This window comes from Chiloscyllium punctatum, chromosome 52 (genome assembly GCF_047496795.1).
Source record: "Chiloscyllium punctatum isolate Juve2018m chromosome 52, sChiPun1.3, whole genome shotgun sequence".
Taxonomy (NCBI): domain Eukaryota; kingdom Metazoa; phylum Chordata; class Chondrichthyes; order Orectolobiformes; family Hemiscylliidae; genus Chiloscyllium; species Chiloscyllium punctatum.
The window spans coordinates 13,159,448-13,176,993 of record NC_092790.1 but is presented as its reverse complement, the minus strand read 5'-3'; the positions used below and the strand labels follow the sequence as shown (position 1 = coordinate 13,176,993).

General features: G+C 43.7%; 1 long non-coding RNA gene across 2 annotated transcripts in view; it reads left to right on the top strand.

Moving 5' to 3' along the window:
* The window catches only part of LOC140470765 (uncharacterized), a 186,550-nt gene extending 169,237 nt beyond the window's left edge, over window positions 1–17,313 (top strand). Inside the window, exons 2-5 of one of the 2 annotated variants that reach the window (XR_011956660.1) lie at window positions 179–250; window positions 982–1,088; window positions 2,652–2,714; window positions 8,921–17,313. This is a non-coding gene — a long non-coding RNA (uncharacterized lncRNA). Of the gene's footprint in view, window positions 1–53; window positions 251–981; window positions 1,089–2,651; window positions 2,715–8,920 lie in introns of those variants that run through there. The other variant, XR_011956659.1, reaches the window with a different exon arrangement.
* The last annotated feature ends 233 nt before the right edge of the window (window positions 17,314–17,546 follow it).

Here is a 17,546-nt window from a genome sequence, read left to right as displayed (position 1 = left end):
GTATCTGGGACTGAACCTTTTCTCCCCAAAACTGACTTGTTCCTGAGCAGAGGAGCGCATGCGCGAGGCCCTCCCCCAGCGCTGCCATTGAGGAGCATTTACTCAGTGAATACAAGAGGTTTGTTTGAAACAGACCGCAATGGAGAGATCAGCGCCCAGGGAAGGGAGAGATCAGCAGACTCCTTCCAGCAGCACATCGGGATGGGAGCCTGGGACACAGAGGGGGCTCCGAGACCGTGATCGATTCGGGGTGAGTTCAGGGAGAACCGGGGGCTGTTTGTAAGAGGCCGAGCGGAGCAGGAACTGGTCCCGGAACTTGGAGTGAGCGGGCCGGGGGGAAGAGAGAGGCGTTTCTCGGACTGTGTGTGGGCCTGCTGAGGGAGGCAGAGCGGGAAGAAGCTGCTGTGGGACTTTCTTGTGATTTGCAATCCTCTGAGTCCTGTTTTAATTTAATTCTGTTTCCTGCTATTCCTAGAGGTTGTGTGGACCAGCTGTGATACTCTAGTAAAAGGACATACACGGGGGTCTTGGTAAAAACATTAGAAATAGCGCTGTTTTTCCTCTTTCCAATCGGTAGTTGGATATTGAACTGTGTAAGCATCTTGGTGGTTGAGTATTCCCATTCATGGTGCTGGGCAGTTGTTGCTCAGTTTCTGGATCCCACTCAATTCGTATCAAGTTAAAAATCGCACAACACCAGGTTATAGTCCAACAGGTTTATTTGGAAGCACCTCATGTTGTGTGATTTTTAACATTGTACACGCCAGTCCAACACCAGCATCTCTAAATCAATTGGTATTGAATCACATGAAAAACAAACACAATCCCCAGACAAGGAGCAGCTCAGGGGAATAATGGAATCAGATCTGTGCTTCTGACTCAGTTTAAAGAAAAAAAACCAACACACATCCTAATGAAGATGCAATGAATGTGACAATGATCAGTTCAATCTTGCCAGACTAGCCTCATGTTGATTTTCAGGTGGTGTTCCTGTGTCTTCCTCCAGAAAAACACCTGAGGGACTAAGACACTGTAATACTTCCTCAGTTCAAAGCAAGGAGTGACCAGCTGCCTCTAACAAACAAAAGGTATGTAGCCCATTGACGTTTCCACAACAATGTTGGAGATAGATAAACTGAGTCCTCATCCAAAATAGACATTCAGGAACAGCATTGAAATCTACAATTATTAAGAGCATTTTCAAAGTTACAATGAAGATAGACAATTAGGCCATTGTTTCAACAACTATCCGTGAAGGAGGGGTGAAGTACAGAGATGGAGGGAAACTGTGTTCACTGACCGGGCAAGAGTTACCAAAGAGTCGTCGAGTTCGAGAGACGTATAGCATGGAAACAGACCCCTCAGTCTAACTTGTCCATGCCAACGAGATATCCTAACCTAATCTAGTCCCTTTTGGCAGCACTTAGCCCATCTATCTCTAAACCCTTCCTATTCATATTGTTAAAGTACAGATTTGAGACAGACCAGGGAATCCCTTACGGACTCAGACCTATGACCCTCACTTGGTTCATCCTGGAGCTCATATTCTTTGTAGTCTGGAATACAAACCTCTTACAAACAGTTTAGTTTAATTTTAGCCTTCCCCTTTATTTACCAATAGCATCACTGTTACAACGCGCCGGCTCCGTAGCTCAGGGGTTAGAGCACTGGTCTTGTAAACCAGGGGTCGCGGGTTCAAATCTTGGGTAGCACAGTGGTTAGCACTGCTGCCTCACAGCGCCGGAGACCAGGGTTCAATTCCCACCTCAGGTTACTGACTGTGTGGAGATTGCACTTTCTCCCCATGTCTGTATGGGTTTTCTCCGGGTGCTCCGGTTTCCTTCCACAGTCCAAAGATGTGCAGGTCAGGTGAATTGGCCATGTTAAATTGCCCTAGTGTTATGTAAGGGGTAAATGTAGGGGTATGGGTGAGTTGCGCTTCGGCGGGTCAGTATGGACTTGTTGGGCCGAAGGGCCCGTTTCCACACTGTAATGTAAAATTTAATCTCAACCCCACATTAACACCTATAAGCTAGGCTAGCTGAGATTCTAAAATCTTAGAAAAGTAGGAGACCAGCTCTTCCTTTAAGAGCCCTCGTAGGTGACTCCACTCTTCTGTCTGAAACAGGCTTCCTTTTTCCAAACGTTTACAAAAATCACTGCATGTTCTTAATTAGACAGACAGTGGAAAGGCAACAATTCGTAAGAAAGAGGAGTTAATTAACAGGTCTGTATGCACTTAACTGATCACTCCTGTAGGCCCTCAACCATCCATCAGGTGGGAAAAACCGATCCAGCCGAGTCCTTGCCTGTTGGTGAGGTAAATCCCTGTCATAAAGAGGTCCCAGTCTAAACTAAGTGGAAAAGGTCATAAGGTAACCGTGCACAGCTCGCATGTCAGATATCATTGTTTTACAAAATGCCATCTTAGCGAGGACGGCGAGCTTTGACTATAAAATGGCTTTCTGACGGATTGTATCAGAATCTCTTCAATGATCGGTTTAGAATAATTTTTAAGCTCGGAGCAGACTCCTGCTTTTTATCTTAAATACAAAATCATTCTACCTGAGGCTGAAAAGTTACATTTTAAATGATTCATTAGTCTCAAACTAAACATGCTTTCTTTTCACGGTTTTGTTTCAAATTCAAAGAAGACAGAAGATCTGATGAGTTAGAATTGACAGTGGGGCAGTCCTGGCGTGTAAGAACACCAAGTAAGTTAAAACTTCATCAATATTACATTTTAGAGTTTGCATTTCATAATTGGCGATGGCTACTCGAAATCATTATAAAGTCCCAAAATGCAAATAAATTCAAAACATTCATCTCTCTCTCCCTCTACACACACACACACGTAATCAGAGTCCATGAAAATTGATAGGACCTGACCGTGTATTAAAAAGCTTTTGACGTGCTTCTGAGATGATACAAAGTTTCCGATATCGCAGTGAAACACTGTCATTTATTTCATAAGTTAACAACAGTGCATGTTATTACTGTATCCTTTTCACACAGATTCATTGATGTTAAGACAAATATTCTTAATTGCTTTAGAGCATCCTGTTATCACTTGGCGAGAACAGATGTTTTTTTTATCTTCTGCACATCCTAGTTTCCCCCTTTTGTGGCTTGATGCCTCTCTGCCTGCCCTGTTTATTTTCTTGTGTTCTATAATTCAACATTACATTTAGTCTAAGCATTAAAGGACACGTTTTAAGGCTTTCTCATTATACCCACTCAGATGCCTTTTAACTGTTGTAATTTTCCCTGGCTCCACCACTTCTCCATGCGCCTTATGATTTTATAAACTTCTATAAGGTCACTCTCCAGAGAAAACAGTTCCAGCCTGTTCAGCCTCTGCACACAGCTCAAATTCTCCAACCGGGATGAAGCATATTTACATGGAGTTTATCTGTGACTGAGAAGGACAGAATTAATCCTTTACTGAATAGTTGTCACGTACAGAGATGACAGTTAAATAATGTGAATTCCAAACAGACAATCTATACAGGTAGCTCACGCACTACTCGCAACATGTCCTTTCTATAAACCACTGGCAATACAACTTGATACATGTCTGCCCATTTCTCATCTGCCTGAATGTGATGTTCTCCATTTCCTCATTGAGACATCATTTTTAAGATAATAACAATCAGGGATACATTTGGATTCGTTTTGTGTTTGCCTTTTGATACAATTGCTTCAAATTTTCAACTTTCTGCTGTAACTCTGTTAATTTCCCTGAGCTAAAGTGTCCGCTTTGTCATCTCTGTTCCATGTTTGTCTCAACTATCTGATCAAACAGGTTCTCTGCTAATTTCCTTTCAACTTTCTTATCTGTACTCTTTGATCTTTCCTGCTTTAACTGGTGACTTCATGACCTTGTTACCACACAATCAGGAAATATCCCAGGATGTGTGTCCTGCAGTAGTCCAGTTGCCTGAATTTCTATTGGTTTTTCAACCACAGTCGGCACTCCCACCAGTGAGGAGAAAGTGAGGACTGCAGATGCTGGAGATGAGAGCTGAAAATGTGTTGTTGGAAAAGCGCAGCAGGTCAGGCAGCATCCAAGGAACAGGAGAATCGACGTTTCGGGCATCAGCCTTTCTTCAGGAGGGCTTATGCCCGAAACGTCGATTCTCCTGTTCCTTGGATGCTGCCTGAACTGCTGCGCTTTTCCAGCAACACATTTTCAACTCCCACCAGTGAATCAGCAACATCATTAGCAAGGACAAATTGTATTCCCAGAGCTGAAAGTTTGTCCAATACTCCTACTATGACTTCTCCCCTCTTCACTCGACACCAACCTCTCTTTTTACAACTGACCATTTCTTATGTCAATGTGAATTCTCGTTACTCATACCTTTTCTGGCAATAGTCCTTCAGAGGGACATATATCCTCATCTTTTAGCATCACAGATTGAGAGGATCCTTGTATCTCTCAATATTGTTACCTCTTTACTTGCTGCTTCTGGTCTATGCGAGTAAACTTTACCTTCACAGTGTATGGTTTAAGAAGATCTGGCACTTCCTCCATAAACAGCATCCAACCAGCTTGTACATTCTGGTGCAGCTTTCTCATCTCCGCAGTGCTCTCTGTTACCTCCAACAAAATTCACTGGCTTATCCTGATTTCTGGCTTCTTGGTGCTTTTCCTCACCCATCAACATTGTTTTCATGTGGCCTACTTTATTGAAAACACCAGAGATGTTTCACTTGTCTTTCCCCTTCAAGGTTTTCCTTTTTACCCTGTAGTAAATCATCCTTTTGACCTTTCTAGAGATCTACTTTTCCCTTTCCATGTGAGAATTTCTCTTATCCACAATTATTATCCGTCATGGATTGAAATTGATTTTGGCAGCCCAAATTTGATTTATTGATCGACTCAATCATCAGCCATTTCTGATGCCAGTCTTGCTGGTTTAACTCTCTGCTCTTACACATGAGTTGTCATTACTTCAGATAGTGAATTTTTGAACTCCTGTCGAAGTGCCAATTTCCAAAGATCAAGCTCCCTCTTTCTTCTTTTCCTCTCTTTCCTTTTCTCTCTCTTCTCCCTCTCTTCTGCTTTTAATCGTAATTCAAACTATTTTGTTTCCGTTGCCCTTTCCTTGACTTTTGCCTCTAACTCGAGTTTTTGCATTTTCAATTCAATGTTAGCCATCCCGAAAGATTTTGATCGCATTTCCAGCAAATTTAAGCGTTGAGCTATTACTCTCATTATCCCCCTTTTCCTCGTGGATGGAGGCAGGTTGAGCTCCAGCATGTCTGCTAATTCCCGCAGTTTGGTCTTTATCACTTTTTGCAAAAATCTGAAGTTCACCCCCAGAAGTCACTTCTTCTACCTCAAAAGAGCATTTGCTATCCCAAGCACTGTTTCCTGATTAAGGGCTGATGCCCAAAACATCGATTCTCCTCCTCCTCAGATGCTGCCTGAGCTGCACTGCTTTTCCAGCACCACACTCTAATCTCTGATCTCCAGCATCTGCAGTCCTCACTTTTTCCAAGCACTGTTTAAACCAATTAAATTCAACGTTCGGAACAAAAGACGCTAAGACTTACCACTTGCTGCCTTCGAGTCCAACAAACCAAATCCCAAATCAGAACTACAGAATAACTTTTGCAAACAGCCCCAATCTGTTATGGAAAAGGCCTGACCCCCCACCCCCCCCTCCATCCCCAAACATTTCAAGAAAATAAGAAGTGAGAGATCTTAGTATGTAAGTGTACAGGTCTCTAAGGAAAGAAGGGGCTGTTAAGAAGGCACATGTAATGCTGTCCCTCATTGGCAGAGGGGTAAATACGAAAATAGGGAAGTAATAATGAAACTATATGAGGCACTGGTAGCTATATCAAGAGTAATGTCATTGCTCTGGGGAGAGTGTAGAGGAGATTTACTAGAATGTTGCCAGGGCTGGTGAACTGTAGCTATCAGGAGAGATTGGAGAGGTTGGGGTTGTATTCTTTTTCTGTTGTTATCTATATTCAAATTTCTTCAGAAGTAATAAAGTGTAGCCAGGTTGGGAGGAGTCTATGATTATGTTGGCTGTTTTCCTGAGGCAGTGGGAAATGTAGGTGGAGTCAGTGGATGGAAAGTTAGCTTGTGTGATAGACTTACAAGAACCAGGCACCAGGGACGATCAACTCCAACGATGACGATACTGAAAGATGTCCTGGACTATGCTCCCTTGGAGAAGCAGAGAGAGAGGGATGTGTTCAAAATCGCGAGCAGGGGTTGGACAGAGTCAATAGGGAGAAGCTGTTCCTATTGACAAAAGGAACAAAACTGAGAGTGAGTGGGTCGGGGCCTCATAGATTTATAGAAACAAAGCAATTTGGGGACGAAACATAAAGAATAAACCTTTTCACCCAGCGAGTAGTTTGGGTGTAACTGGGGTTTGGGGTTTAAGTAGTTGGGGTTTAACTGCCTGGAAATGTGTTGGAGGTAGGTTCAATGGGGAAGGGGAGTTGGACAGAAATGGGCTGCACAAGGGTCTGGGAAGAAAGGCACAAGGGGCTGCATTGATGTCAAGCTGTGAAGAAAGAAGTTGGCTACAGTCAGTCCCAACATACCCACACTATCTGACTGATACATTCAATTCCAGATATCCCTGGGGAGTACAGGTATGCTTGACAAAGCCTTTGTGTTAGGTGGAGATGTGTTGGACTACGTTATCTCACTGAAAGAATGCATCACAGATTAAGGGAATGATGAAGTTCGGCGAGGAATCTCATATCACTTTGAACAGCACTGCAGACCAATGACTGGATTCTGCGTTGATATACAGTAAAACAACAACGGACTGGACCCACCATTTACTGCTCCCATCCCTAATTGTTTCCGAGGAAAGTTCGATGTCAACCACATTGTTGAGGGTCTGGAGTCACATGCAGGGCCAGACTAGGTAGGGAAGGGGATTTCTCTCTGAAGGACACCAGTGGACCTGATGGTTTTTTTGTTCTGATTTATGATATCACAGTTTCGCGCTCACTGTTAGTAAGACAAAGTTAAAAATTTGGGACACTAGCTACTTGATGAAGGAGCAGCACTCTGAAAGATGTTACTTTCAAATAAACCTGTTGGATTATACACTGATATTATGAGACTTTTAACTTTGTCCATCCCAGTCCAATACTGGCACTTCCACATCATGTTGGTAAGGCGATTACTTGGTTTGCAGGTGATGCAAAAATAGATGGGATTGCAAGTGGTGAGTATGCCATGAAAATGGAGTTAAGTGAATGGGCAAAAAAAGTTGAATATAACATGCAGAAATATAAGGTGATGCAGGAAGAACAGAGGAGTTGAAGAGTATTTAAATAGAGAAAGACTGCAGAAAGCCATGAGTCTGAGGGATTTGACAGTCCTCATCCGTGAATTACAAAAAGCTGGTGTTTAAATTCAGCAGGTGAGACCCGATCATAAGATTAAGGAGCAGAATTAGGCCCATCAGGTCTCCTCTGCCATTCGATCATGGATAATATCTTTCTCAATCCAATCTTCCTGCCTTCTACCCATAACAGTTGATGCCCTTATTAATCAGAATCTATCCATCTCTGTCTTAAAGACACTTCATGACTTGATCTCCACCGTCCTCTGTTGCAGTGGGTTTCACAGACTGACCACCTTCTGGCTAAAGAAATTCCTCCTCATTTCTGTTCTAAAGGGTCGTCCGTTCAATTCAGACTGTGCCCTTAGGTCCTTGTCTCTCCTACTCGTGGAAACATCTTCATGTGCACGCTATCCAGGCCTCTCAGTATTCTGTAAGTTAATTGATCACCCCACATCCTTCTAAACTTCATCAAGTACAGACCCAGAATCCTCAACTGCACCTAATTTGACAAGTCCTTCATCTCTGGGATCATTCTTGTAAACTTCCTCTGATCCTCGTATAAGGCCAGTACATTCCTTCGATACAGGGCCTAAAACTGTTCATAAAATTTCAACTGCAGTCTGACCAGATCCTTATACAGCAGCAGCAGTAGATCCTTGCTCTTGTATTCTAGCCCTCTTGAAATGAATTTTAGCATTGCATTTGACTTCCTAACTGCCAACTGAAACTGCCTATTAACCTGCAAAGAATCTAGAACAAGTACTCCCAAGCCACTTTATGCTTCAGACTTCCCTAGTCTTCCCCAAAAATCGACTGCCTCTTCTCACCAATGTGTGTAGGGAAGGCAAATGGAATGCGGCCTTTATTTCGAAGAGAGGGCAGTATAAACGTGGGGGTGCTTCTACTAAAACTGTCCAAGTTACTAGTCAGACCATACCTGGGATAAAGGTTTGGAGGTCCATATCTGAGGAATGATAAGCTGGGTATTGGAGGCAGTTCAGAGAAGGTATGATCCCAGCTACAGAGGGACTGTCTAATGAGGAACTAGTTTGGACCTGTCCAATGAAGGAGTAGGTTAGGATTGTCCTGATTAGAGTTTAGAAGAAGAGGCAACCTTATTGAAGATTCTTCGAGGGACTTGACAGGAGAGATTCAGAGAGACGTTGTGTCCCCTTGTAAGGGTGAGTCTGGGATCAGAAGGGCATTGTCTCAGAACAAAGGGGGGCACCCATTGAAGATGGAGGTGAGGAGGAATTTCTTCATGCCAAGGAGAACAAATCTATGGAATTCTTTATATCAGAGGACAGTTGAGGCTGGATCATGAAATATATTCAAGGCTGAGATTCTTAACCAGAAAGGAACATTGAGGACTATGGGGAGAAAGTAAGAGTTGAAGATAATTAGATCAGCCACAATTTTGTTGAACACTGGAAGAGACTTGATGGGCTGAATGACCTAGTCCTGTTCCTATAGCCGTATGGAGCCCATTCCTAGAAGATATGATCTTGTGTTTCCTTTCTGACAGAGTAATGCAAAGCTATTTTGACACATATTACCTTCTTCTTTCCTCTTTGCTTGAACAACAGAATACACAATATCGCCAGAAGTGGAGCCGCTGACATCTGAATCAAAGAACACAATTTTTAAGTTCGAAAGATAACTCGTGCAGGATTCTGGAGATCTGAGACCAATACAGAGCAGTGGAGAAACTCAGCAGGTCTGGCAGCATCTGTGAGGAGAGAGAGAACCAGTGCTAATTTTTCAAATCCAGTGTGAAACTCCATCAGAACTAAGGAGGGACAGGTGGAAAGGTATTGGAATCAATGCTCTGACCGATGAAAGCAAACATGCCAAACACCTTGTTAACCACCCTGTCTGCTTGTGATGTTACTTTCATAAAACTATGTAACAAAACCCCTAGGTCTCTCTGCTGATTAAGACTACCCAAGCCCCTACTATTGAGTATATAAGTCTTGCCCTTCTTTGTTTTACCAAAATGCTTGAACTTGCATTTACTTTCCACTCCTCAATCCGTTGACCAAATTGATTGAGGTTTCTTAGTAATCTTGCATAATCTTCCTCACTGCTGACTCGACCACCAATTTTGGTGCTATCTGCAAATGTACAGACCATGCTTCCCAAATCGTTTTCATATATATGACAAACAACAGCAGACCAAGCACCGATCCCTACTTTTACCAGCTGCTGTACAAGGAAACGTTTCCTTTGTCTCTCTCGTGCTCTGGCAAAAACTGACCTCTGCTGGGTTGGGAATTGGAGATGTCCTGAACTCGTTCTTTCTGATGGAGTTTGCAAACAGCAAACAGAAGCAGGAAAGTGATCTGGAGAACAGCAGCAACAGCAGAACCTCCAACCAGCAAGGCAAAAATCACAGGAGGATATGGAACACAGACAAAGTCACTAAATTTAACATGCTCGGTGACAAAGTAGGGAACCGATTCTATTCAAATAGCAGAGCATGCTGGGAGGGCCGGATGCATAAGGGTTAGTGTACGTAGAACCTCAACTGATTTTAGTCATGATAGTATAACAGTAGCTGAAAGAACTTTTCACGAGGAGTCGTCTACTGAGGTCGTGTGAGAGGAGTTTAGAAACAGGAGACAAGAGGTCATACTGCTTCGAGATTTTTTATAGGCCTCTGCAGAGTTCCAGGGAGGTGGAAGAGAGGATTACCAAAATTATTCTGGAGAGGAGTGAAAGGAACAAAGTGGTCATTATGGGGGAACTTTAACTTCCCCAATGTTGACTGGAAATGCTATAACTCTAGTAATTCGGATGGATCAGTTTTTATCCAATGTGTACAGAAGGGTTTCCTGACACAGTATGTCGAAGGGCTGACAAGAGGGTAGGCCACACTGGATCTGGGGCTTGGTAATGAGCCAGGCCAGGTGTTTGGTTTAGTTGTAGGTGAACATTTTGGAGTGAGTGACCATAATTGAGTTACGTTTAGTTTAGCGATGGAAAGGGATAGGTACATGCCACAGGTTCGGAGTTATTGATAGGGTATAGGCAATTATAATGCGAGTAGGCAAGAATTAGGATGCATAGAATGGGGTAGCAAAATGCAGGGGATGCAGACAATGGAAATGTGGAGCTGGCTTAAGGAACAGATATTGCGTATCCTTGATAGGTATGTCCCTGTCAGGCAGGGAAGAAGTGATAAGGTAAGGGAACTGTGGTTTACGACAGCAATTGCATTTCTTGTTAAGCAGAAGAAGGAGGCTGATGTGTTGATGAGGCAAGATAGTTCAGGTGAGGTGATGGGGAGTTACAGATCCACTACGAAGGATTGAAAGGAGAGTTAAGAAGAGCAAAGAAAGGACATCAGCAGTCTTTAGCAAAAAAGAATAAAGGAGAACCCAAAAGCTTTCGCCAGGTACGTGAGGAATAAAAGGATGACTAGCGTAGGAATAAGGCCAGTCAAAGGCAGAAGTGGGAAGTTGAGTGTGAAACCCTGTGGAGATCGGAGAGGTGCTAAATGAACATTTTTCATCGGTGTTCACTCAGAAAAAGGAGAATATTGTAGAGGACAAGAATGAGGTACGAGATATTAGACTAGAAAGGATCGAGGTTAGTTACGAACAGTTGTTAGCAATTCTAGAAGGAGTGAAAGTAGATAAGCCCCCTGGCATAGATGGGATTTATCCAAGGATTCTCTGGGAAGAGAGCCGTTGGCTTTGATATTTGAGTCATCATTGTTTAGGTTTAGTACCAGAGAACTGGAGGATTGCAAATGTTGTGCCCTTATTCAAGAAGGGCAGTAGAGGTGACCCAGGTAATTATAGACCAATGAGCCTTGCATCTGTTGTCAGAAAGGTTTTGGATAGGATTATAAGAGATAGGATTTATAATCATCTAGCAAGCATCAATTTGATTTCAGATAGTCAACATGGTTTCGTCAAGGGCAGGTTGTGTCTCACAAACCTCATTTGATTTTTTTTGAGAAGGTGACCAAGCATGTAGATGAGGGTGGGGCAGTTGATGTGATATTCATGGACTTCAGTAAAACCTTTGATAAGGTTCCACATGGTCGGATGTTGGAGAAAATGCAAAGGCACGGGACTGAGGGCAATTTAGCAGTTTGGATTAGAAACTGGCTTTCTGAAAGAAGGCAGCGAGTGGTAGTTGATGGAAAATATTCAGCCTGGAGTCCGGTGACTAGTGGTGTGCCACAAGGATCTGTTTTGGGACCACTGCCATTTGTGATTTTTTATAAATGACTTAGACGCAGGCATAGGTGGATGGATTAGTAAATTTGCAGATGGCACTAAAGTCTGTAGAGTAGTGGACAGTTTGGAAGAATGTTACAGATTGAATGTTACAGAGACACACCAAATGATCAGAGGATTAGATAAGGTAGTCAGTGAAAGTCTTTTTACGAGGATGATGATGTCAGCTTGTACGAGGGGGCATAACTATAAACTTAAGGGTGATAAATTTAACACTGATATCAGAGGCAGGTTCTTTACTCAGAGAGTGGTAAAGGTGTGGAATGCCCTACCTGCTGATGTAGTCAACTCAGCCAATGTAACGAAGCCACATTAGGGAGATTTCAACAATCCTTGGATAAGCACATGTATGATGATGGAATAGTGTAGGGGGATGAGCTGAGAATAGTTCACAGGTCGGCGCAAAATTGAGAGCTGAAGGGCCTGTTCTGCGCGATATTGTTCTATGTTCTATATCCGGCCCAATTTAGGATGTGGCCCCGTGTGACATCTAACCAAGTTTAGGATGAGGCCCAACTAAGGATGAAGTCCAGTTTAGGTGAGGCCAAATTTAGAAAGGGGCCCACTTTACATGTGGGATAAGTTTACAATCTGAACAAAATGTGTGGGAGGTTCCCCTTAGAGTGAGGCCCAGTTTAGGGTGATTAGATTAGATTAGATTAGATTACTTAGTGTGGAAACAGGCCCTTCAGCCCAACAAGTCCACACCGCACCCGCCAAAGCACAACCCACCCATACCCCTACACCTACACCTTACCTAACACTACGGACAATTTAGCACGGCCAATTCACCTGACCTGCACATCTTTGGAGTGTGGGAGGAAACCGGAGCACCCGGAGGAAACCCACGCAGACACGGGGAGAACGTGCAAACTCCACACAGTCGCCTGAGGCGGGAATTAAACCCAGATCTCCGGCGCTGTAAGGCAGCAGTGCTAACCACTGTGCCACCGTGCCGCCCATCACTGTGTTGCCTAGTTTGGGATGCGGCCCAGTTTAGGGTGAGGCTCTCGAAGGGATGTGGCTGAGTTTAGGGTGAGGCCCAGCTTGGAATTTGGCCCAGTTTAGCACGAGGCCCACTTTGGGATGTGATCTAGTTTAGTGTGAGTCGAAATATAGGATGTGTCCAATCTATAATTAATGCAATTTGTGATGTGACCCAATGTAGGGTGAGGCCTAGTTGAAGATGTGGCCCAGCTTAGGCTGAAGCCCACTTTGGGATGTGGCCCAGTTTAGGGTGCTGTCCAGTGGGGCTGTGGCCCAGTTTAGATTGAGGCCCAATTTTACATGTGTTACAGTTTAGGATGAGCCCCAGTTTCAGATGTGGCCCAGTTTAGAATGAGACCCACTTTGGGATATGGCCAATTGTTAGTGTGTAGCCCAATTTGGGAAGTTGCCCAGTTTAGGTTGAAGCACAGTTTGTGATGGGCCTCTGTTTAGGGTGAGGACCAGTTTGTGAGGTGACTCAGTTTACGCTGAGGACCAGTTTGTGATGTGGCCCAATTTAGGGTGAGGCTCAATTTGGGATGTGACCCAGTTTAGGCTGAGTCCCAGTGTAAGATGAGGTGTAGTTTAGTATGAGGCCTGGTTTGGGATAAGACACACTCTTGGATGAGGCCCACTTTAAGTTGTGGCATGGTTTATAGTGAGTCCCAATTTAGGATGGGCCCAGTCTCCGATGAAGCTCAATTTTGGATGATACCCAGCTTCGTATGAGGTGTAATTTAGGATGAGGCCCAGTGTAATAGAACATAGAACAATACAGCACAGAACAGGCCCTTCGGCCCACGATGTTGTGCCGAACTTCTAACCGAGCTAAAGCACCCATCCATGTACCGATCCAAATGCCGCTTAAAGGTCGCCATATATCTGGCCCAATTTAGGATGAGGCCAAGTGTCACATCTGGCCCTGTTTAGAATTAGGCACAATGTAGGAGGAGGTCAAGAATGGGTGCACTTTACATTTAGGACAAAATTACAATCTGAAAAAAAAAACTTCTGTGAGGCTCACCTTACAGTCAGGCCCAGGTTGGGATGTGGCTCAATTTATGTTGGTGCCCAATTTAGGATCTAGCCTAGTTCAGGGTGAAGCCCAGTTTGGTATCTGGCCCAGTTCAAGGGGAGATCCAGTTTGAGCTGTGGCCCAGTTTAGGTTGAGGCCCTGTTTGGAATGCAGCCCAGTTTAGAGTGAGGCCCCCTTTTGGGATGTGACCTAGTTTAAGTTGAGGCCCAGTTTGGTATATGGCCCAGTTTAGGGTGAGGCCCTGTTTGGAATGCAGCCCAGTTTAGGGTGAGGCCTGGTTTGGAATGTGGCTCAGTTTAGAGTGAGAATCCAGTACGGGATGTGACCCAGTTTCGGGTGAGGCCAACTTTGGCATGTGGACTCGTCGAGTGTGTGGCCCAGTCTCTGATGTGGCCCAGTTTAGATTGAGTCCCAGTTTGGGATGTGGCTCAGTTGAGAGTGAGATACAGTTTGGGATGTGACTTAGCTTAGGCCGATGCTGAATTTGGGATGTGGCCTCGGTTAGCGTGAGGCCTAGTCTCGGGTGAGACCCAGATTGGGATGAGGCTCAGTTTCGTGTGAGGCCCAGCATAGAATGTGTCCCAGTCTATAATGAAGCTCAGTTTGTGATATGGCCCAGTTTAGGGTGAGGCCCAAATTGAATGTGGCCCAGTTTAAGATAGGCCTCATTTGGGATATGGCCCAGTTTAGGGTGAGTCTAGATTAGAGTGGTGCTGGAAAAGCACAGCAGGTCAAACAGCATCTGAGGGGCACGATGATGAAAGTCCTTCATCATCATTCCTGATGAAGGGCTTTTACCCAACCATCGATTTTCCTGCTCCTCGGATGCTGCCTGACCTGATGTGTTTTTCCAGCAACACTAATCTAGACTCTAATCTTCAGCATCTGAAGTCCACAATTTCACCCATTTTAGGGTGAAGCCCAGTTTGGGATATGGCCCATTTTAGGCTGAGTCCCAATTCAGAATAAAGCCCAGTTTATAGAGGTGCAATTTGGATGTGGCCCAGTTTAGGGTAAGGCCTAGTTTGGGATTTGGCCCAGTTTAGGTTGAAGCCCAGTTTTGTATGTGGTACATTTTAGGGTGAGGCTCAGTTTGGGATGTAGTCCAGTTTCGGGTGAGGCCCACTTTGTGATGTGGCCTACGGTAGTGTCATACCCAATTTGGGATGAAGCTCAGTTTAGTTTGAGGCATAGTTTGTCATGTGGCTAAGCTGAGGGTGAGGCCTAGTTTGTGATGAGGTCCAGTTTAGGGTGAGGACTAGTTTAGTATGAGGCTTGGTTTGTGACGAGACCCACTTTTGGATGAGGCCCAGGTTAAGTTGTGGCAAGGTTTATAGGGAGTCCCAATTTAGGATGGGCCCAGTCTCTAGTGAGGCACAATGTAGATTGACACCCAATGTAGAATGAGGCGCCGTTTAGGATGAGGCCCAGTATAATATTTTGGATGACACAGATGTTATCAACAAAACGGGTCAAGATGCAGGGAAGGTACCTGCCCACCAGTCATCCAATTTACGTGGATGGAGTTTTACTTGCTGGCTATGGTCGCTGTTTGGATGGAATATCGTGTGGGATGTATTGATAATCCTTTGTCTCATCCTAGGAATATACATTGTCGTCCACTTATGCATGAAAGGGACCATACATTGCTTTTCACCTAAGTTAAAGAGGAATCTGATTAATCGACCCATGTCTCCCCCTCTACCCCCATGTCCAAACTTCCATGCTGAAATCCAGTATTTTTCAGCTCTGCTCCTCCATACGATGACTCGCCAGAGGAGGCACTTGACTTGTTAAGAATACAGATTGACTGAATGGATTAAGAATACTGGTATAAGCCAAGTAGTTGTCATGAAATAACAAAACAAGGGAATGAGAAAGTCTATAGCCTTAATACCTATCTTTTAATATTTGGACTAAAATATAATGCTGAATTATAGAACACATTTATTGCATGACAAAATAGACAGGCAGGAAGGCTCAGAAAAAGGGGGGATCTCAGAGAATGCAGAAGATAGCAACATCTGTGCTCACCAAATGATAACAGGATGCTGGAAGGCAATTAAGACCATTTGCCTTAGCATCGGTGAATCTGTGTGAACAGGACACCAAGTGATACCATTCACAGCCGTTCCCTTGTGAAATTAGTGAGAGTGTTTGATTCTGACCCTGAAACGGAACTCGGTACTATCAAAAGATTTGTAATTAACGGCAGGATGCTGCCAATTAGAATGGATTCTTATTAACCCTTGCAAGCGGGGCAGAGAGAAAAAAATCTTTGCTGACTTGAGAGTTCAAAAGGACACTAGAGGGAGAGACCATTTTAGTGCTGAGGCTATTGGAGCCTGTAGAAAATTAACACTTAGGTGCTTATCTGCTATAGATTGAATTTAACTGCATTTCGGGTCTCTATGATGCTATTGAGTAGCCATTACCAGTTATTAAATACAAACTCTGCAAGTGGTAATATTAATGAAGCTTTAACTAACTTGCTGTTCTTGCAGACCACTCTACAGACCTTACAGACTGCCCCAAATATCAATTTTAACTAATCAGATCTTATGTCTTATTTGAATTTGAATCACAATCTTGCAAACAGTGTTTAATTCGAGGCTAATTATTCATTTTAAATACAACCTTGCAGTAACATTTCAGCCTCAGGTACAGAAGGATTCTGTGCTTAAGATATAAAGCAGGAATCTGCTCCGAGCTTAAAATTATTCTAAACCTAACATTGAAGAGATTCTGATACAATCTGTCAGGAAGCCATTTTATGGTCAAAAATTTGCCTTCTTTGCTAAGAAGCCATTTTGTAAAACAATGATATCAGACATGCGAGCTGTGCAAGGTTACCTTATGACATCTCCCACTTAATTTAGACTGGTACTTCTTTATAGGAACTTATTTCACGAGCAGATGTTTAACTCAGCTAGGTATGTTTTTCCTATCTGATGGATAGTTCAAGGCCTGTAGGAGTGATCAGTCAAGCACACACAGATCTGTCAATTATTTTTACTTTCTTACGAATTATTGTCTTTCACTGTTATCTGTCTAATTAAGAACATGCAATGTTTTTGTGAACTTTTGTATAAAAGCAGACACTTTGTGACAGTAGATTGGAATAGCCTGCTGGGGCACTTGGAGACGGTACCCCACTCTCCTAGGTTATTAGGACTCATTAGTTTAGCTTATAGGTATCAGTGTTATGTTGTAACAGTGATGCTATTAGTGAATAAAGGGGATGACTAAAATTAAACTAAACTGTGCATAAGAGGTTTTTATTCCAGACTTCCAAAGAATACGATCTCCAGGATAAAACAAGAGACAGGCTTTACAGGTTGGAGTCCACAAGGGATTTCCTCGGCTGTCTCAAATCTGTACATTAACATAACCACCCGAAGTCTGGAGGAAGAACACCCGGTGCAACAGAGATATCTGTCAGGGCCCCAGCTCTTTCCTCTCTCGCCTCCCCTAGCAACCTGGGATAAATCCCATCCGGTCCTGGGGATTTGTCCACCTTAATAACCTGTAATCTCCCCAACAGATCTTCCTACTGATTTCAACATGATCCAGAGTAATCAAGCTTCTACCTCTGATCTCAATAGTCATCATGTTCCTGTCCTCCGTGAACACTGATACAAAGTTATGATTCAGAATCTCCCCCATTTTCTCAGGTTTGATACACGGCCTTCCTTCCTTATCCTTTAGTGGACCAATCCTTTCTCTCGTTACCCACTTGCTTATTATATAAGAATAAAAGGCTTTGGGATTCTCCATACTTCTGCTCGCTGAAGCAATGTTGTGACCCTTTTTAGCCCGCTTGATTCCTCGTTTAAGATTGGTCCAACTCTCCTGATATTCCTCCAGGGCCCGTTCTGTTCTTACCTGCCTGGACCTTATGTACGCTTCCCTTTTCCTCATGGCTAGTTGTACAATTTC